The sequence below is a fragment of the Microcaecilia unicolor genome, chromosome 1 (assembly GCF_901765095.1).
Source record: "Microcaecilia unicolor chromosome 1, aMicUni1.1, whole genome shotgun sequence".
NCBI classification, from domain to species: domain Eukaryota; kingdom Metazoa; phylum Chordata; class Amphibia; order Gymnophiona; family Siphonopidae; genus Microcaecilia; species Microcaecilia unicolor.
In genome coordinates, this window is record NC_044031.1 from 257,414,208 (window position 1) to 257,437,058 (window position 22,851).

The following is a 22,851-nucleotide window of genomic DNA, read 5'->3' on the forward strand; positions in this document are numbered from 1 at the left end:
TTTTAAGCTAGACCTGTTTTTATTCAAAAAAAAAAAAAAAGCTACAGTGGAAATTGAACCCACTACCCCAGGATCAAAGTCCATGACACTAACCACTAGGCTACTCCTTTACTCCACACAAAAAGTGCCCCAAATGACTAGATGAACACTGGAGGGAATCAAGGATTACCTCCCCTTACTCCCCCAGTGGTCACTAACCCCCCTCCCACCCCCAAAAAATGTGATTAAAAATATTACTTGCTAGCCTCAGATGTTATACTCAGGTCCGTTAGAATAGCATGCAGGTCCCTGGAATAGTCTAGTAGTGGTGCAGTGCACTGCAGACAGGTGGACCCAGGCTTCTACCTCGCCCTACCTGTTCAACTTGTGAAGGAAACTGTGAGCCCTTCAAAACCCACCAGAAACCCACTATACCCACATATTGGTGCACCCTTCACTTGTAAGGGCTATGGTAGTGGTGTACAGTTGGGAGTAGTGGGTTTTGGGGGGGGGGGGAGTGCTCAGCAGACAAGGTAAAGGAGCAATGGTGAGATGTATACCTAGGAGCATTTTATAAAGTCCACTGCAGTGCCCCCAAGAATGCCCTATTGCTTTCCTGGGATGTCACTTTTCCCACTGTTCTACCTGATGCCAAGCTTTCTATTTTTTTTTTATAATATCTGAGCCTTGTGTCTATTGTTTATCATTAGATTTAGGCTTTGAATTCAGATCTATAGATAAAAAGGAGGTCTCATTACATATATCTAAATACCAGAGTGCTATTTTTCCATACTTCATAGCAAGAGTGTACATTCCCTAATTATCTGACCCAATGCAACTGAAGCTTTTACCTCCTCAGTGCATGTAAATGGTTTCATCCCTGTGTGGATTCTCTGATGCCGTGTGAGGCTTTCTTTCCAACCAAAGCTTTTACCACACTCTATACATGCAAATGGTTTCTCTCCTGTGTGGCCTCTCTGATGCACTTTGAGATTTACATTACAACTAAGCTTTTACCACACTTAGAACATGTGAATGGTTTCACTCTGTTGTTGATTTTCTTGTGTATTTTGTACGTTTTGCATTTGGACATTTGTTTAAAAATGGACCAAAAAATAAAACATCCAAATTACAAAACATTTTTCCAAACAGTATTTTCAAAAGGAAAAGATAGACGTTTTTGTTTGTTGAAAATGATCTTCTTTCCTGTTCAGATTTTGGACGTTTTTGTAAAATGGCCAAATTCAGACTTAGACATTATTCGAAAATGCCCCTCCATGGCTCTTGAGCTTTGAAAACAGACAGCTGATGGGGGGATATGATTCAGGTCTACAAAGTCCTGAGTGGTGTAGAACGGATAAAAGTGAATCAATTTTTCACTCTTTCAAAAAGTACAAAGACCAGAGGACACTCAATGAAATTACATGGAAATACTTGTAAAACAAATAGGAGGACATATTTTTTTCACTCAAAGAATAGTTAAGCTCTGGAACTCATTGCTGGAGGCTGTAGCAACAGTGGTTTGTGTATCTGGGTTCTAAAAAAGTTTGGACAATTTCCTGGAGGAAAGGTCCATATTCTGCTATTGAGATAGACATGGGGGAAGCCACTGCTTGCTCTGGGATTGGTAGCATGGAATGCTGCTTCTATTTGGGTTTCTGCCAGGAACTTGTGACCTGGATGGCCACTGTTGGAACCAGGATACTAGGCTAGATAGAGCACTGGTCTGACACAGTATGGCTATTCTTATATTCACTCTGGCACCTATCAGGATTGTCTTTGGTAAGTAGTGTGTGTGTGTGTGTGTGTGTGTGTGTGTGTGTGTGTGTTGTGTGTTGGGGGGGGGGGTGATACAAGAGTTATTCCCTGGTGCTCCTGCCTGGGAGGATCCTAGTCTCAAAATGGCAGCCTCAACCCCCTAGCAGTACTCTTGCAGTACTAACACTAGGAGTCTAAGGCTGCCAATTTGAGTCCAGGAATGCTCAGGGATCAGAAGAACATAAGAATAGCCATACTGGGTCAGACCAATGGTCCATCTAGCTCAGTATCCTGTGCCTAGAAGCAATTTGCATTTGAATAATTTTTCTTGTCCTCAATTCCAATATCATAGTATCTTGTCTCCCTCTGAGCCTCATTGCCTCCCTCTGTGTCTCTCCCTGGTTTACTGAGCAAGAATTTCTTTCAACCTCACTCGTGGTCCATCAAAACTATATTTTTTCTCTGTTTTATCCTAAGAGTGAGAATTAACAATTTTGTTCTGTTACCATTCTCACTGATCGCCATTAGTTTCAAATATTGCTCAAGGTGACCGATTCAGAATGAAGTAGCAATCGATCTTTACCAAATCCAATGGAATCAAGACCTTCTACATGCTTCTCTTCCAATGCATCTCCTAGTATAAGCTTTGTGCACTTGGATTTAGTTCACATCATACTAACACAAGCACTCATGAATCAAGATAGTGCGCAACATAGCTATTCATCCACCACTTTTATTGTTCAAAGACTCAGCTTTCAACATACAGAATCAAAGCCACCTTTTCTACCTTGAGTCCATGATTTTAGAAGTCTGGCTTCTGCGTCCTTTCCATTCAAAAGTGAACAGTTTTCTACATGTGTTTTGAATTCTTCTTGTGTCTTCGAAATACTCCATGAACAGATCTTTTATACTTTTTATCAAATACAAGATTGTCTTTTTCAACAATACAACTGCATCTTGTTCTGGTATCCATTTCTCAAGCATTCTATTATGAAATGTTTTTTCAAGGGTTTGATATATTTTCACCCTCTTTTTCAGTCACTTCCATTAGCAAGGAATTTAAATCTGGTACAGACAGTTCTCATTATTCTTCAGTATGCACCTATCCAATCGGGAAGACATAGCTTTTTATGCTAAATCCCAGTTTTTCTCATTTCCATCACATCAGCATAATGTAACACTGAAATTCAGACACTTATTTCACTATAAGCATTTTTTCTTAAAGTCTTACTAAACAAGGTGCTGCTTTGTCCACACCTAGGATTCCTCTTAAAGGTGATGTCTCTGTTCCTCATCGGTCAATCTTTTATTCCGCCAATTTTCTTTCATCTCCACACATTATTAAATATGAGCTTTGATGATTACTTGATCAATGCCTGTGCACTATTGACTTACCATGCCAGTACACAATATTAGACCAGATCATCTCATATATATTTCTATCTTTGACTAATGTACATTAGTCAAATGTACATCAACTCAACTTCTCTGTAAAGATCCTTACTCTAAAGAGATAGCTGCAACTATTCATTTGGACTCTCAGTAAACAACTCAATAACATTCTACACAGATTCTAGTTCTTGCACATCATTTTTGAACTTGGGCCATTATAACAACTCATCTTTACAGAGTTTCTTCAGTATATATCTCCAAACCAGTAAAGTTGGCTTCTTTATACGCATTTACGATAAACTTTTACATGGATACTGCTTTCTCAGCAGATTCTATTTTTGGACAGGTTATTTGTTGTTTTTCCTATGGGGTGTCAACTTTCCTCCTCCTCCACTTCCAGGCAACAGTCCTACTATGATTACAATTCATATATTTCGTATTCTTTATCAGACTGTTCCCTCTTATAGCTTGGGAGTCTTCAGCTGTGTGGCTAGATAATCTACTGTCCACGGATAACTACTGTTACAGGTAAGCAACTATTTTTTCTCCATGGACAGTGATCATCTAGCCACACAGACCCACCCTCCCACCCGGAGTTGCCACTAGCTTTTTGATTAACTAAGGCGGGAGGGCTGAGTGTGCAGTATATACAGTGCCTATCAGTGACAGGAAGGCAGGGACATGCACAGAGAGCTCTTTTTGAGTTTTCTGTGCTTTAGAAGGGCTGGGTCAGTCACATCACCAGGAGTAACTTCAGTTGTGTGGCTAGATGATCTACTGTCCATGGAGAACTACCGTTATAGGTAAGCAACTATTTTTTCTTGGTTTTATTTACCAACTTTTTCCTAATTATTCCTAGCACCCTGTTGCTTTTTTGGCTGACGCCACACACTGGACAGAAGATTTCAGCATATTGTCTATGATACCTAGATCTTTTTCATAGGTACTGACTCCTAATGTGGACCTTAGCATCTCTATGATTTTGATTATTCTTCCCAATGTGCATCACTTTGCATTTGTCCACATTAAATTTAATCTACCATTTGAATGCCCAGTCTTCCAGTGTCCTTAAGTCTTCCTGCAAGTTTTCACAGTCCGCATGTGTTTTGACAACTTTGAATAGTTTTGTGTCATGTGCAAATTTAATCACCTCATTTGTCATTCTGATTTCCATTGTTTACAAATATGTTAAATAGCATTAGTCTCAGTACAGATCTCTGCGACACTCCATTATTCACCTTCCTCCATTGAGTCATTAAACCATGTTTATCTATGTGTTCCATATTTTTATTCTTTATAATACTTTCCACTATTTTGCCTGGCTCTGAAGTCAGGCTTACCAGTCTGTAATTTCCCGGATCTCTCCTGGAACCCTACCACCCATCAAGAACATCTTCAGTAGGTACCTGGGGAGTTTCGGGGGTAGACCAGTTATCTTTATTGTATCAATGAAAAATCTAATCAGGAACAAAAGGAAACAGTTAATTCTACTATATTTTATAATATATTTCCAGAAAAAAAGAAAAAGGCCCCAAGATTTTCATCATTTCCTTTTTCTTTTCTTGTATCAACTTTGCAAGATCTGGATAAATCCAGATTCTGTTATCTAAGAACAAGGATTGATCTTTACAAATTTAAAAGTGCATGGCTAGCTTCAAGTCCTGCTCAAAGATGAATGAAACCAGTAAAGTAACCATTAAATTTAAAACCAGGGCTTTTTTTGAGGCGGTACTTGGGGGTACTGAGTACCGGCACCTTTTCCATTGTCTGCTAAAATTGACCCATGGACCCCAAGTTTTAATGAAAGAGCTCAGAATCTACACACAGATTCTGCCTTGCCATAGATTCTTTGACTGGTTGCAGGGTCCTGGCTATTGTGGGGTGGGTGATCACCCCAAGGGTGGCCTAGCATTTGAGTACCGGCACCTTTTTTGCTAGAACAAATGCACTGTTTAAAACTAGCTATAGTCATTTGGAGGGGCATAATTGAACGGCGCCAGCCAAATAGCTGGCTGGCCATCTTTGGGGCCGGTGCTGTAAGTGGGCGGAGCCAACCGTATTTTCGAAAAAGATGGCCAGCCATCTTTTTTTTCGCTAATACGGTTGGGCCCAGCCAAATATCAGAGTTTGCAGGGTTTGAGATGGCCGGCATCAGTTTTCGGCCATAATGGAAAATAATGCCGGCGATCACAAACCCGGCCAAATCCAAGGCATTTGGTCATGGGAGCAGCCTGCATTTGTAGTGCACTGGTTCCCCTGACATGCCAGGACACCAACTAGGCACCCTAGGGGGCACTTCTAAAAATTAAAAAATAAAAATTGATCCCAGGTGCATAGCTCCCTTTCCTTGGGTGCTGAGCCCCCCAAATCCCCCCCAAAACCTACTCCCCACAACTGTACACCATTACCATAGCCCTTATGGGTGAAGGGGAGCACCTACATGTGGGTACAGTGGGTTTTGGGGGGTTTTGGAGGGCTCCCATTTACCACCACAAGTGTAACAGGTAGGGAGGATGGGCCTGGGTACATCTGTCTAAAGTGCACTGCACCTACTAAAAACTGCATACTGCTGTCATGGAGCTGGGTATGACATTTCAGGCTGGCATAGAGGCTGGCAAAAATATGTTTTTTATATTTTTTGGGGGGGAAGGAGGGGGTTGGTGACCACTGGGGGAGTAAGAGGAGGTCATCCCCAATTCCCTCCAGTGGTCATTTGGTGAGTTGGGACTCCTTTTTGAAGCTTGGTCGTGAAAAAAAAGGGACCAAGTACAGCCGGTGAAATGCCTTTGTAGTCTGAGCATTTTATTGTTCCATTTGATTTGGTCTGTTTTTACTGCCTCGGGCCTCCTGTCTATTTCACATTTCTTCTTTCTCCATGTCTGCCGTCTATCTTCTCTCAGACCACAATGATCAGAAGCAAACGAGAGTGCTAGAGGCTATTAGCGCCTGTGTTTGCTCCTGCCCCCTGATCAGAGCCGGCGAGCACATGAAACAACAAGTTCGCTGGCTCTGACTGCAAGTAGCTTTCTAATGCATGCAAAACAGGGTGTTACTTATTCCTCCTCAATGCTCTGCGGGCAAAGTGCCAAACATTGGTGCTGCTCCTGCAGCAAACCCTCCCCAGTTTGAAGCTGGCATTAGGGCTTGCAGAGCATTGGGGAGGAATGCATTTGCATGCTTACAGCCCCCCCCCCACCCCCAGACACAGGGGGATGGAGGTCCGGTGAGCCTTCAGCCCCCCTAACCCCTCGGACAAGTTTCCCTGATGGCCCAGTGGGCTACCCCCCACCTCCCCTGGACACAGGTGGCTGGTGGTCCATTGGACCTCCAGCACCCCTAACCCCCAACACTAAACAACTTTCCCTGGTGTCCCAGTGGGCAACCCCACTCCTACCTGCCCTAGTGGTCTAGTGCCCCCCAAACACCCCCTGTACCTTTACAAGTGGAGAAGTGAGTAGCACTGCCTCCTTCTGGGGTGCTGCCTTCAAAATGGTGGCACCCTACCCTGCCCAGTACATCCTGGAATGCACTGGGCAGGGCTTCAATACCATCCCAGGATGCACAAGGCAGGACACTTTCATTTTGAAGGTTGTGCCCCCGGAAGAGGGAGTACTTCTCCCTCCTTCACTTTTAAAGGTATGGGGGGGGGGGGGGTTGGGGGACACTAGACCACCAGGATGGGTGGGGGTAGGGTTGCCCATTGGGTCACTAGGGAAAGATTTTTGGTGTCAGGGGGTGCCCCCTGTGTCCAGGGGGTAGGGGGTATTCCACTGGGCCACCAGGGAAACTTGTCAGGGGGACTAGGGGAGCTGGAGGTTCACCGGACCTTCAGCCTCTTGTGTGTGGGGGGGGGGGGGCACCTCCAGTGAGGCTCAGAGGCAAGTTCCTGGGGAGGGGAGGGGGAAGGGTGATAGAGAGGGACACTAAATTTGGGAGCAATGAGGAGGGGGAGGGGGAGAGAGACGCTGTCTGGACCCAGCAGGGGAGAGAGAGGAACTGCCGACAGGGATAAAACCTAGGCACCAGGTCAGATTATTTAGGCGCCATGGCGACCTGGCACCTGAGATTTGTCGAGTTCTGCCTTACAGAGTTTAAGTAGACACTTCCTGAATATTCTGAATGCATTAGAGGAGAAAACAATCTGGAAAAATAAGCTTATTAAATTGGTATTGGCTGAGATTGTGTTACCTTATAGGTAAATAAATGATTGGCATATATTTTGAATCCTACCATCTCACAATTACAATGTAACAGAAGTATTAGAATAAAACTTTTTGAAGAAAAGTGTTTTGATCATATCAGATGTAATAGGAAAAGCTTCTTCCTCTCCACTGATATCCTGTTTGTCAAGTTTCAGTGTAGGTGTCAAGTTTAAATTTGAAGCTCGAAAGCTGCTATTAAAGTAACTTAAGAAAACGAACAAGGGAAATGCAACTTATACTGCTTAGAGGTTAAACATGGAACCAAATTTATTAAAAAAAAAAGCAAAATTGCTTTATATACTGTAGCATATAATTCATAATTTTGTGCTCTTCAGTTATATTTCTAATAAAATATGCTAAATCAATTCAAAATTGCCTTGGAAATTCTTTTGTTACGTTTGTACCCTGTGCTTTCCCACTCATGGCAGGCTCAATGTGGCTTACATGGGGAAATAGAGGGTTAAGTGACTTGCCCAGAGTCACAGGGAGCTGCCTGTGCCTGAAGTGGGAATTGAACTCAATTCCTCAAGACCAAAGTTCACCACCCTAACCACTAGGCCACTCCTCCACTCCACTAATGTTTTATGTTATTTTTTATGATTAAACGAAATATTTTTTTTTACAAGTAGAACTTGCTTATTTTATTATTTATTTTATTTTTATTTGTTACATTTGTATCCCACTTTTTCCCACTTATGTGCAGGCTCAATGTGGCTTATGAGTACCGTAACAGCATTCGCCAAGTCCGGTAGAGAAACAAATACATGGTGATGTTGTGGTCGATTAAAGAAACATAGAGAACAATTACCTTTTCCAAGCAAAAAACATAAATTAACAATAATATCACCACTGAAAGAGATCTGTAACCCATTAGGCCATAAATTAATGAAAGATAGAGAAAAAAGTAAAGAAGAAGGAATGAAAGAAGGTAAACATAAAAAAAATGATCAACCAAGATATTATCCAATTGGCATTAAGGGATGACTTTCCATAAATCATTGCATTAAGATAAAAAAAATCAAAATTAGAACAGAGCATAGATAAGATATCTTACATACTTGCAAAGATAATGTAAGAAAAAACATTGTGCCAATAGAAAGAGTTTCAATCTCTTGTGCATACGCAAACATAATTTCAATAACTTCCACTTCTCCTGAGTAACTTTCACAGCTTCTGGAAACATCCATATGCTTTGAACAAAAAAAAAAAGGAGCATGGGAAATCCTGAAATATAGATGTAAATGTTTGTTCAAATGATGCCCACAAATAACTATGACTATCAGAATAGCCCTTTCCTAAATTTCAGCCAAACTATCAGAAATTGAAATAATCATCACTCCTTCCTCTTATGTAGCTCTCCCATGATGCCCTTTTAGGTGAAAATAGGCTTTATTCATAGGAGGATCTGTTTCTGATAGTAGGTGCAGAACCTTCACCAAATATTTTAAACATATGCAAGAGAGGCATTTCTATCAGTCTGTGGAAATTTAACACAGAGATATTAAATTGTCTTGCAGAGTTTTCTATCTGTTCCAGTTTACGATAGATCCCCAGGTTATCTAGGACAAGGGCATTAGTCAATCCCCTAACCTCTGTCTTCCAGGGCATTGTACCTGTAGCTGTACCACAGAAAGGTGGTATATCAAATCCACGAACCCCCCTCCCCGATCGCATTGAATTTTAATTGCCAAACCTTAGACCATTCTTCTAGCTTCTGCAGATCCTTTTTCATGTTTTCCACTCCCTCCCAGGTGTCCACTCTGTTACATAACACTGATAACAGAAAAACTACTAATTGTTTGCCACACTGCACTTCTGTGTCATTTTGTTTTCTGCTATTTTGTTTTTGTTTCTTGATATTTGTCTCCTACAGGTTTGCATAAGTCATTGAGAACAGGAATAAACTTGTACTGCCTCTTACTGGACACAGGAATACGTTTACCTATCTCTCCGGATGCTGCATATGCTCCTTGCCATCTGAAAATTGGCTAGAGGTTGAATTAGAAGAATTGTTTTAGCTACCTTGTTGCAGAAGCCTTATTGAGATGGTATTTATCTGCTACAGAAGTTTGTTTGGTTGTAATTTTAACATAATAACATAGTAAATGACGGCAGGTAAAGAACTGAACGGTTCATCCAGTCTGCCCAACAAGATAAACTCATTTTACATGGTATGTGAAACTTTATATGTATACCTGAGTTTGATTTGTCCTTGCCTTTCTCATGGCATAGACCGTAAAAGTCTGTCCACCACTGTTCTTGAACTTTCCATATGTATTCAGTTATGATCAGAGCATAGACCGTTGAAGTCTACCCAGCACTGGTTTTGCTTCCCAATTACCGGTGTTGCCACCCAATCTCTGCTAAGATTCCATAGATCCATTCCTTCTAAACAGGATTCCTCTGTGTTTATCCCATGCATGTTTGAATTCCATTACCATTTTCATCTCCACCACCTCCCGCGGGAGGGCATTCCACGTATTTACCACCCTTTCCGTGAAAAAATACTTCCTGACATTACTCCTGTCTGTCCTCTAGTTTTACCGCCTTCCCTACTCCATAAAAGGTTTGTTTGCGGATTAATACCTTTCAAATATTTGAACGTCTGTATCATGTCACCCCTGTTTCTCCTTTCCTCCAAGGTATACATGTTCAGGTTGGCAAGTCTCTCCTCATATGTCTTGTAATGCAAATCCCATACCATTCTCGTAGCTTTTCTTTGCACCGCTTCAATTCTTTTTACATCCTTAGCAACATACGGCCTCCAAAACTGAACACAATACTCCAGGTGGGACCTCACCAACGACTTATACAGGGGCATTAAAACCTCTTTTCTTCTGCTGGTCACACCTCTCTCTATACAGCCTAGCAACCTTCTAGCTACGGCTACCGCCTTGTCACTGTTTCGTCGCCTTCAGATCCTCAGATACTATCACTCCAAGATCCCTCTCCCCATCTGTACATATCAGACTCTCCCCGCCTAACACATATGTCTCCCGTGGATTTCTACAACCTAAGTGCATCACTTTGCATTTCTTCGCATTTGGACTGTAAAAACCAAAGGAACAGTACAATTTAGGGGGGAAGAACCTTTGTGCATGAAAGAGGAGCGGGGCTTGGGTGTGACCATGTATATCGATCTTAAGATGGCCAAACAGATAGAAAAGGTGATGGTGAAAGCTAGAAGGATGCTTGGGTGCAAAGCGAGAGGAATGACCAGTAGGAAAAAGGAGGTGATGATAACCCTGTATAAGACTCTGGTGAGATCTCATTTAGAATACTGTGTACAATTCTGGAGACTGCACCTTGAAAAAGATATAAACAGGATGGAGTTGGTCCAGAGAGTAGCTACTAAAATGGTCAGTGGTCTTCGTCATAAACATATGGGGATAAAGTTAAAGATCTCAATATAAGTACATAAGCATTGCCATACTGGGACAGACCGAAGTTCCATCCAGGGCCGGTCTTAGGCAGAGGCGACCGAGGCGGCCGCATAGGGCCCCGCGCCTAAGGGGGCCCCGCGCGGCACGTCTCAAGTCTGCCTCGCCTCTCCGACCACCGCCACTGCTCGCCTGCCCTCCATGCCCAGCGACGCGACTCTCCAGTCCTCGTTCCCCTGCTCCACCTCCCTCCAGCCGTCTGAGCCCTCCCCCGTCTGAGCCCCCCTTGCCCGACCCGCCAAACGACCCTCTTCTACCACCCGACCCACCGGCACCTCACCTGACCCAGCATTTTTAAAAAATCTAAAGCGGCGGTGCCTCGCGTCTGTAAAAGAAGAAAAATCGCTTCGTCCATTGGCCGGCCTTCCCTCATGTCCCGCCCTCTGATGTAACTTCCACAAGGGCGGGACATGAGGGAAGGCCGGCCAATGGACGAAGCGATTTTTCTTCTTTTACAGACACGAGGCACCGCTGCTTGTAGATTTTTTTAAAATGCTCGGTCAGGTGAGGTGCCGGCGGGTCGGGTGGTAGAAGAGGGTCGTTTGGCGGGTCGGGGAGGGGGGGGCTCAGATGGGAGGGGGGCTCAGGTGGCTGGAGGGAGGGGGAGCAGGGGAACGAGGAGAGTCGTGTCGCTGGACATGGGTGGAGGGCAGGGGAGGGCAGGGGGCACAGGAGGGTCGCTGGACATGGGGGGATAGCAGGGGAGGGGGGTTTCTGGAAATAAGTGGATGGCAGGGGAGGGCAGGGGGCACAGGAGGGTCGCTGGACATGGGTGGATGGCAGGGGAGGGGGTTTCTGGACATAGGTTGAGGGCAGGGGGCACAGGAGGGTCGCTGGACATGGGTGGATGGCAGAGGAGGGGGTTTTCTGGACATGGGTGGATGGCAGGGGAGGGGGGTTTCTGGACATGGGTGGATAGCAGGGGAGGGCAGAGGGGACAGGAGGGTCGCTGGACATGGGTGGATGGCAGAGGAGGGGGGTTTCTGGACATGGGTGGATGGCAGGGGAGGGGCACAGGAGGGTCGCTGGACATGGGTGGATGGCAGAGGAGGGGAGTTTCTGGACATGGGTGGATGGCATGGGAGGGGGGTTTCTGGACATAGGTGGATGGCAGGGGAGGGCAGAGGGGACAGGAGGGGGTTGCTGGACATAGATGGATGGCAGGGGGGGCAGGAGGGTCGCTGGACATGGGTGGATGGAGGAGAGAGAAGAAATGCTGGACATGGATGGAGGCGAGGGAAGAGTGAGGAAGGAGATGAGGTGAGGGAAAAGGACGAGAGGAGAAAAAGTGCACATGGATATAGAAAATAGGCAGAAGCTGGATCCACTGGACAGTCAAGTCTGCGGAGGACCCAGCTTTTACTTATGGATGTAGGGCAAGAAATGAAGAAGAAAGGCGGAAAGTAAAGAAATAAATGGAAAGGAAGCCCTTTAAACGGAGTTAAGAGTACAGATAGCAGCACAATCGGATACTGAGCCAGCATGATCAGAAAAGCAAAGTCACCAGACAACAAAGGTAGAAAAAACTATTTTATTCAGGATTTATTAATTGGAATATGTCAGTTTTTGGAAATGTGCATCTGTGATATTTTTCATGTACGTTTCAATTTTTGTAGTATTGCTGCATGCTGAGTCTGACTTCTTGAGGTAACTTTCCAGTTCAGTATTGCCTTCATGTGTTTTTCAGGTATGATCAAGGAAGGTGCAGTATTCTGCTAGCGTATAGTTTGAATCCCTTTTTGTTTGTTTTTTTTCACTAGGTTGTGCACTGGTGTTTTAGAGCCAGGTGTAATTACAGTTGCCTTTCCACGCCACGCATAAGGTTGTAGCTCGTTCTGTCCTTGGAATTAGTGCTGTTTATGGTTTGTTAAGGTTATGAGTGTGTTTTTGCACAAGTTTGTGTATAGTGTTTTGCAGTGGAGAGATTGTGTGTTGGCCTTACTAAGGTGGCACCAAACATCAGAAAGGGTGTAGAGTCTAAATCATGACACACTACCTCTAAAAGGGTGTTTTGTGGCTCTACATGAGAATTGTGATATTATGATCCCTTGCTAGCTTCATATTGTTGACGGTCTGCATTTTCCGTATGGCTGGTATATTGGTGTATAAGGTATTAATTGTGACAATTTGTTTTTACTTATTTTTTTTCTGTGTGTTGTCAGACAATTATGGATGACAGACGGAGTCGGAGTCTTCTTGAGTCAGAGAGCTGTGGTATATACTTTAAAACAATTTTAATACCTTGGTGGTTTATATGTTTTTATATTGTACATTATATTTCACACATCACTTTATTTTATTGTATATCTTTTCATTTCATTTTTATTTTATTGCATATATGGGTTACAGAGAAATAGGGGAATTTGAAAGTACTGAATCTTTTCTTAATATTTTTACTTTATTCTCCTTTGATATGAGAATTGGAACTACTAATTGTAGTGGACTTGAACTGAATAATTTCTAGGGAGGGGAGGTTTCATGATAGCATTGTGCTTATTATTTCAATCAGTTTTTTTGTACAAGTTTAGCTTCATTTGTCTTTATTTGAAATTTCATAAATAAAAAATGTTCCAAAAATGGAATAATCTTATCAATGGGGTGGAGCTAGGGTAGGGGCGGGGCTGCGGTGGGGTGGGACTACGGTGGGGCGGGGCTAGGATGGGGCCCCACCAAATTGGTCTGCATAGGGCCCCGCACTTGCTAAGACCGGCCCTGGTTCCATCAAGCCCAGCATCCTGTTTCCAACAGTGGCTAATCCAGGTCACAAGTACCTGGCAAGATCCCAAAAAAGTACAATACATTTTATGCTGCTTATCCTAGAAATAAGTAGTGGATTTCCCCTAGTCCATCTGAATAATGGTTTATAGATTTTTCCTTTAGGAAGCCATCCAAACCTTTTTTAAACCCCGGTAAGTTAACTGCAGGTTAAGAATTTTAAAAAGCAAACTTTATTAACTAGTCTCCATACCCTTTTCCCCATAGTTTTAAAACTTAGATTTTGTTCCACAGCCTACAGCATTAACAGATTAGTCTCTAGAAGACACAGCAGGGCCTAGTTTAGCTGTTAAACTAAGGGTTGGGGGAGGGGGGAAGCCGAGAGTTGCCCAGCAGCGCATGTTTCAGTGTTGAGTGTCCTTGAAGGATAATATTGAACAGGATCTTTAGGGAATCCCAATAAAGAGGTTTCAATAATGGTGAAACAAAACCAGGAGTGTTTAATGGGTGAACAGAGTAAAGGATGCAAATTATCCTCATCAACTTCAAAGCAGCTTGTAGATGCAAGGAAAAATCACAATCTGAACTGTCTATATACAAAGGCTAAAAGACTAAAAAATAAGATGGGAGAGTTGAAGTTTATAGCACTAAATGATAAGGTATGTATAACAGGCATCTCAGAGTCCTAGTGGAAGGAGGATAATCGATGGGACACTGTGTTATCAGGGTGCACATTATATCTCAATGATTGTTATGATTGGGAATGTGAGCCCTTGTGCCCCAACTGAGCATGGCGAAGATGGAGTGCCACCGCGCTCAGTCAGGCAGCCAGACAACCCCAAGCCAGTGGCGTAGGAAGGGAGGGCGGTGGGGCGGTCCGCCCCGGGTGCATGCGCTGGGGGAGGTGTCGGCGCCGCTGGTTACCTGCTCTCTCTGCCCCAGAACAGAGAAAGCAGGGAACCAATGGAGCCGACGCAGCTCCCAGAGATGACGTGCACTCGGCGGGGCGGAGCGCCAGCGGTAAAGATGCATTCTGGGGGGGTTGCGCATGCCGAGGGGGGGTGCGCAGCGGCGACCCGCCCCGAGTGTTAGCCGGCCTCGCTACGCTGCTGCCCCAAGCTTCACCTGCACTTAGCCACTGTCCCCCAGGAGTTGAGCCCCTGGGTTCAAGCGGCCGGCAGGATTTCCGGAACCAGCGGGGTTGCGTGACCACTGACCAGACAAGCGGGAGTGCAGACAGAGTCCTGGAGCAAGGAATCAGCAAAGCAGCAAAAACAGAAAACAGTCTGAAGTCTGGGCCAGCAGCAACACAGCGTGTAGTCAAGAATCAGTCCGAAAGTCTGGGCAGGCAGCAACACAGCACGTGGTCAGTAAACAATCCGAGGTCAGGAACACAGGAAAACACTGGAACAGATGAAGACCACAACCTCTATGCGAATAGAAGCCGAAGCCTGGAAGGACTGGAAACAGAGCTTTAAATAGTGCAGGGATTAGGCTCAACCATGTGCAGCTGTTCCAAGGTGGCCGCCCCAATCAGAGGAGATGCTCTACGCCCAAATATGGGCATCCTTCCTGAAGCTGCTCAACTCCAAGATGGCTGCCACAAGCTGAGATGCCAACTCCAAGATGGCCGTCCTATCCTGGAGATACCACATCCAAGATGGCCGCCACATCCTCACATGCCAATACCCTGCGTTTGCAGGCTACACCTCTGGAGGAGTGTAGCAGAGCGTAACAATGATAGAGTGAATCAAATTGGAGGGGGGTTTATGCTATATGTTAAAGAAGGAATTGAATCAAACAAAATAAATATTCTACATGAAACAGCAGCGTGGAATCCTTGTGGCTAGAAATTCCATGTAAGAAAGGAAAGAGTATACTGGTAGGGCTGTACTACCATCTGCTGGGACAGAACAAACAGACAGATGAAGAAATGTTTACAGAAATTAGAAATGGTGGCAAATTGGGCAACAATATAATAATGGGTGATTTCAATTACCTCAATACTGACTAGATAAATATTAGATCAGGGAGTGCTAGGGAGGTAAAATTCTTAAATATAATAAATGAATGCTTCTTGGAGCAACTGGTCCAAGAACCTATAAGAGAGGAAGTTATTTTAGATCTAGTCCTTAGTGGAATGCAGGGTATGGCATGAGAGATAACGGTGTTGGATCTGCTGGCAAACAGTGATCATAACAAGATCAAATATGAGTTGATATCTGGAGTGAATTCACTAAGGAAATCTATTGTAGCAGCATTTAATTTTTGAAAGGGTGACTATGACAAAATTAGGAAAATGGTTAAAAAGAAACTAAAGGGTCGGCCACAAAGGTTAAGACTTTAAATCAGGCATGGACATTACTTTAAAATACCATCTTGGAAGCCCAGGCCAGATGTATTCCAAACAACAGCAAGCATGGTTATAAGGTGAAAGAGGTTATTAGAACCAAAAGAGCATCCTTCCAATAATGGAAAAAGGATCCGAATAAAGAAAATAAGAAGCAACATAAGCACTGTCAAGCTAAATGCAAAACATTGATAAAGAAGGCTAAAAGAGAACTGAGTTCGATTCCCACTTCAGGCACAGGCAGCTCCTTGTGACTCTGGGCAAGTCACTTAACCCTCCATTGCTCCAGGTACAAATAAGTACCTGTATACAATATGTAAGCCGCATTGAGCCTGCCATGAGTGGGAAAGCGCAGGGTACAAATGTAACAAAAAGAAAATATGAAGAAAAACTTGTGATGGAGACAAAAATTCATAGTAATACCTTTTTCAGGTACATCAGAAGCAGAAAGCCTGTAAAGGAATCCATGGGACCGTTAGATCACGAAGGAGCAAAAAGGGCAGTCAGTGAGGGCAAGGCCATAGCAGAGAGATTAAATTAATTCTTTCCTTCAGTTTTTACAGAAGAAGATGTAAGAGATCTACCTGTACCATGATATGGAGGAACTGAAAGAAATCTCACTGAACCTGGAAGATGTACTGAGCCAAACTGCTAAATTAGAGTAGTAAATCAGCTGGACTGGATGGCATACACCCCAGGATGGTAAAAGAATTCAAACACGAAATTGCTGGTCTGCTGTTAGTGATCTGTAACCTGTTGTTAAAATCGTCCATAGTACCTGATGATTGGAGGTTGGCTGCCATAACGCCAATTTTTATAAAGGGTTCTAGGGGTGATCTGGGAAATTATAGACTGATCAGCCTGACATCAGTACTGGGCAAGATAGTGGAAACTATTATAAAGAATAAAATTACTGAACAAGTAGACAAACATGGTTTAATGGAACAGAGGGAGCATGGGTTTAGCCAAAGGCAAGTCTTGCCTCACCAATTTGCTTCATTTCTTTGAAGGCATAAATAAACATACTGTATGAATAATGGTGAGCTGGTTGGTGTGGAGGGGCATAATTGAACGCGAACGCCCATCTCCATGGGCGCCTATCTCCGAGGATGGGTACGCAAAGGGGCAGGACAGACTGTATTTTCGAAAAAGATGGGCATCTATCTTTTGTTTCAATAATACGGTTGGTGCCGGGCAAATGCATCAGATTTATGCGGATTTCAGCTGGGCGGTATCGGTTTTCAGCGATAATGGAAACCGAAGGCGCCCAGTTCAAAAACAAACAACTCCAAGGCATTTGGTCATGGGAGGGGCCAGGATTCGTAGTGCACTGGTCCCCCTCACATGCCAGGTCACCAACCGGGCACCCTAGAGGGCACTTGTAAAAAGTTAAAAAAAATTTTTAAATACCTCCCAAGTCCATAGCTCCCTTACCTTGGGTGCTGAGCCCCCCCAAATCCCCCCTAAAACCCACTCCCCACAACTCCACACCATTACCATAGCACTTATGGGTGAAGGGGGCCACCTAGATGTGGGTACAGTGGGTTTTGGCAGCGGTTTGGAGAGCTCCCATTTACCAGCACAAGTGTAACAGGTGGGGGGGGGGGGGACCTGGGTCCACCTGCCTGAAGTCCACTGCACCCACTAACAACTGCTCCAGGGACCTGCATACTGCTGTGATGGAGCTGGGTATGACATTTGAGGGTGGCATACAGGCTGGCAAAAGAAGTTTTTAAAGTTCTTTTTTTTATGGGAGGGGGTTAGTGACCACTGGGGGAGTCATGGGAGGTCATCCCCGATTCCCTCCGGTGGTCATCTGGGCAGTTGGGGTACTTTTTGGGGACTTGTTCGTGAAAAAAAAGGGTCTAAAAAAAGCGGCCCAAATTCTCGCTTCTGCCGCCCTTCTTTTTTCCATTATCAGCTGAGCGCGCCCATCTCTCCTCGGCCAATAAACACGCCCCAGTCCCGCCTTCACCACGCCTCCAACATGCCCCCATCAACTTTGTTCATTCCCGTGACAGACTGCAGTTGGAGGTGCCCAAAATCGGCTTTTGATTATACCGATTTGGGGCGCCCATGAGAGAAAGGCGCCCATCTCCCGATTTGGGTCGAAATATGGGCGTCTTTCTCTTTCAAAAATAAGCTGGATAGTGTATCTAGATTTTCAGACAGCTTTTTGACAATGTTCCTCATGAAAGGCTCCTGAGAAAATTTAAGTCATCTGATAGGAGGTAATGACCTTTTGTGGATTAAGAATTGGTTATTGGACAAAAAGCAGAGGGTAGGTTTAAATGGCCATTTTTCTCAATGGAGGAGAGTGAATAGTGTAGTGCCACAGGGATCTGTACTGGGACTGGTGCTATTTAACATATTTATAAATGATCTGAAAATCGGAATGACTAATGAGGTGGTTAAATTTGCAGATGACTCAAAACTATTCAAAATTGTCAAAACATATGCAGATTGTGAAAAATTGCAGGAAGACCTTAGCAGACTGGAAGATTGGGCATCCAAATGGCAGATTAAATTTAATGTGGATAAATGCAGTGATGCACATTTGGAAAATAATCTGAATCATAGTTACTCAATGCTAGGATTCACCTTAGAGGTCAGCACTCAAGAAAAAGATCTAGGTGTCATTGTAGACAATACGCTGAAATCTTCTGCTCAGCGTGTGGCATCAGCCAAAAAAAACAAACAGGATGCTAGGAATTATTAGGAAAAGGATGCTAAAAAAAGAGTGACCAAAGTGATAAAGGGGATTGATCTCCTCCCATATGAGGAAAGGCTAAAGAGGTTAGGGCTCTTCAGCTAGGAAAAGAGACGACTGAGGGGAGATATGATTGAGGTCTATAAAATCCTGAGTGATATAGAACAGGTTAAAGTGAATTGATTTTTCACTCTTTCAAAAAGTACAAAGACCAGGGGACACTCAAAATTATATGGACATACTTTTAAAACAAATAGGAGGAAATATTTTTTCTCTCATAGAATAGTTAAGCTCTGGAATGTGCTGTGCTGCCAGAGGATGTAGTAATGAAGGTTAGCCTATATGGGTTTTAAAATGGTTTAGACAAATTTCTGGAGGAAAAGTCCATAGTCTGTTATTGAGATGGATATGGGTGAAGTCACTGTTGTCCCGGGATTGGTAGCATGGAATGGTTGCTACTAATTGGGTTTCTGCAAGGTACTTGTGACCTGGATTGGCCACTGTTGGAAGCAGGATGCTGGGCTTGATGGACCTTTGGTCTTTCCCAGTATGGCAATACTTATGTACTTATATTGAGATCTTTAACTCTATCCCCATACGTTTATGACGAAGACCACTGACCATTGGCAGCATGGAATGGTTGCTACTAATTGGGTTTCTGCCAGGTACTTGAGACTTGGATTGGCCTCTGTTGGAAATAGGATACATGGAGGGGCATAATGGAAAGATCGTCCAAGTACGAATTAGGACGTTCTTACGAAAACGCCCAAAAATAGACCTGTATAATGGAAAAATAGTGTGGGCGTTTTTCGATAATCGATTATCCCTGTAAGAAAACAATCAAATGACGAGCGCAGAAGCGTGACTAAATTGGGCGCCCTAAGATGGTCGATTATTGCAGGTGCAAACGACCACATCACGTGGTGTGTAAAATAATGTACAAAGGTGTATCGCAAGTACAGTACATGTTGTTCATGCCATCCGGGTATGGAAATATATGAGGAACGCATATATGTGTCAACTACAGACATATCATGCTGCTCCACCCATACTTTCATCATATGTGCCCATCTGAATGTCCGGATCTGCATGCACTGTACACCTACTGAACATGCAGTAAATGCATATTGTGTATATGTGAAAAGGGTCGGGTGGGGTGCGTCATACTCATCTATATAAGGCACGTTTCACACTCCTGCAGGCATGTGCACGTCAAAGACGTCTATGCTTACGAGGGCGTCCACGTGCTGATAGGGGCCATATATGGAATGGTCATCCATATATGGAGCTGTGCATGAAACGACGTCCCTCACGCAAGGTCGTCTATATAAGGCACTTCTTTTCCAACACGTGGAAAAATGGCACAACGGCGAGAGCCGAATTTCGGAGAGCAGGAGAGTTTGCTGCTCGTCAGGCTGTGCCTAAGGCACCGCCACACCCTCTTCATACAGCACCACCACCTGCCCCCCAGGCTGCAGGCCATGCGAGCCTGGTCCCGCATCCGGGAAAGGTTACAAAGGTAAGGTTATGGCCCAACCCCCCTCCCCTCCTGTACCTACACATATAACAGCTCCGTCATCAATGTTACCAGCAGTAACTGGAGTGTCCATGCAAGGATCATGAGTAATATAGGAACATGCACAATCACTAATAATTTGTATGTTATTTAAACGACCACCATTCCCACATCCCTACAAGAATGTATTTCGTTAGGTTAGTATCGTGACTATGCTATTAGTGTTATGTGAAAATTTCGTTAGTTATGTGAAGGCCACATTTTCCAACCCCTCTTTGCAGCCAGTGGGTTACAACGCCTCCGAATAGTGGAAGCATGAGACCAATGAAACCTATACCATACTTTATAACATGGTCATGATAACACATATAAAGTAGTTTAACAAGCATACATTATAATGTATACAAACGGTACTGTCTGGCCTCATGCCCACCTCTCTGGCATCATCTGCATAGGAACCAACTCGGTGGCTGCTGTGGGTGCTTCACCACCCCACCCCCAATATCAAATATGTATGGAGGGAGGGGTCATCTCCACTGGGGGTTCCACCCCCCAAAATGGTAAAAAGGTGGCTCCTATGATTCACTACCAATGGAGGTGCCCCCCCCCCCAACACTGTAGACCCTCTCTCTCTGGTATGTGAATAGCAAATGAATGTGTGCAGAGGACAAAAAGGACCAACACCCCTGACCCCTGCTCTACAAACTTATATCTTACAGACGCTTTGGAGTCCACCGGGACCTCGAGTCCCTAAGGAGGTGGTTCCGCCGGGTGAGGCGGGAGAGGCCCGACCTCATTCGGGCGGTGCGAAGGCACCTCAGGGCTCGCCGTAAGTATTCAAAAACAGGACACCTGTACACATTACTACATACATTTCATGAATAAAGCAAATGTGTTGTACAATATCACTTCCCATGTGCCTAATAGCCACCTAGTAATACCATATCTGTCCCAGATCACGGATGCAGGTTGCAGGGGTTCTCCCATGAGCGTGCTTGCAACGTCCGACCATCCCCCCGAGATGAATGAGATGATATGCCACACTTTACTATTCCCCTTATTGTGGTGGCTGATTACTGTGTCCTGGTACAGCTGCCTGAGGCCCTACTTTTACTGCATGTTATGGCCTAAATCACATAAAAGAATTGTGCTCAACACCCTTCCCACTGCCCCCCCCCCCCCAATAACTCCTACAACAACTGCCCATCAACCCCTCGTTGCATCTCACAATGCAAACATGCTGGTCAGCAATGAATTTGGTATGGCCACATGTCCTGTGTGGTGTGTGTCAGAGGAGGGTCCAGGGTTCTGTTTCATGTCATCTGATGCAGCTCATTCCCCATGGGCATAGGCTACGCCTTACCACACCCTGCCCCATCCCCTGCCTCACGCCACCCAGCTACTGCACTATGCAAGCCATGGTGTATGCACTGATCTCAATCACACTCCTTTTACATACACAGGGCTCCACCAGCAGGAAGCTGAGCGGCAGGATGAGGAGGGCCACCACCTCCAGGAGGAGGAGGAGGAGGAGGAGGAGGAGGAGCAGGAGGAGGAGGAGGAGCAGGAGGAGGGGCACATGGAGGAGGAGGAGGAGCAGCAGCCAGGCCAGGAGGCGGGCCACCAGGAAGAAGAGGAGGAGGAGGACTCGGAGGAGGGAGTCCTCATCATAGATGAGGATCTGGACATTCATGAGGACCCCTCCCCACCTGCAGCTCCGTATCAGGCCTCTCCCTCCCCACATGCAGCGCCATCGCCTGGCCCACCTCCATCCCCTGGGCCAGCTTCTGTGTCCCCTGGCCCACCTCCATCCTCTGGGCCATCTTCCGTGTCCCCTGGCCCACCTCCAGCCTTTGGCCCGGCTACTGTAGTGCGCCTCCTGCAGCAGCTGGTAGATGGCCAGCACCAGCTTATAGTTGGCCAGCAACAGCTGCTGCAGGAGGTGACAGCCCTACGGCAGGGCAATGAGCAGCTCCAGGGCCCACTAAGGGTACTGCTGGGGCTGCTCATTGCCCTGCTACAGAGGGCCTTACTAAGAGGGCGTGGCCGCCCTTAATTTAAATAGGGGGGGCCTGTTGGGGGTGTGGGGAGTGGGTGGGGGAGGGAATTGTTGGGGTTGTGTGTGTGGGGGGAGGGAAATGTTGGGGGTTCTGTGGGGGGTGGGGGAGGGAATTGTTGGGGTTGTGTGTGTGGGGGGAGGGAAATGTTGGGGGTTCTGTGGGGGTGGGGAGGGAATTGTTGGGGTTGTGTGTGTGGGGGGAGGGAAATGTTGGGGGTTCTGTGGGGGGTGGGGGAGGGAATTGTTGGGGTTGTGTGGGGAGTTGTGAGGGGGAGGAGGGCATTGTTGGGGTTTATTTTGTAGGGGTGGGGGTGGGGGAAAATAAATGTTTTGTTACAATATAACTATCAGTGTGTGTGTGTGTGTTTGTCTCCCTTGTGCATTACATATCACCAAATGGTGCTGTTGAGTTGAGAGGAAGGAGGCAGCAATATGCATAGCATTAAATGTGCTGTGTGAATGAGAAGGTGATGTATGTCTGAGAATGTTGGCCATACAGAACGCCACCTGTTCATTCCAACCTGCATGGCCATATGTGCAGGGGGGTTGGGCCGGGGAGGCTGGATGGATATTTGTGTTCATGAATAAAAATGGCCAGCCAGCATCTCTCTCTCCCTTCCTCCCTCCCCTCCACCATACTGACCCACAATACAGAGTGCCATCAATAAGAGATTAATAGTGTACCACGTGTGATCTGCCAGGTACCACATACAAAGTGTTTGCTGTCTGA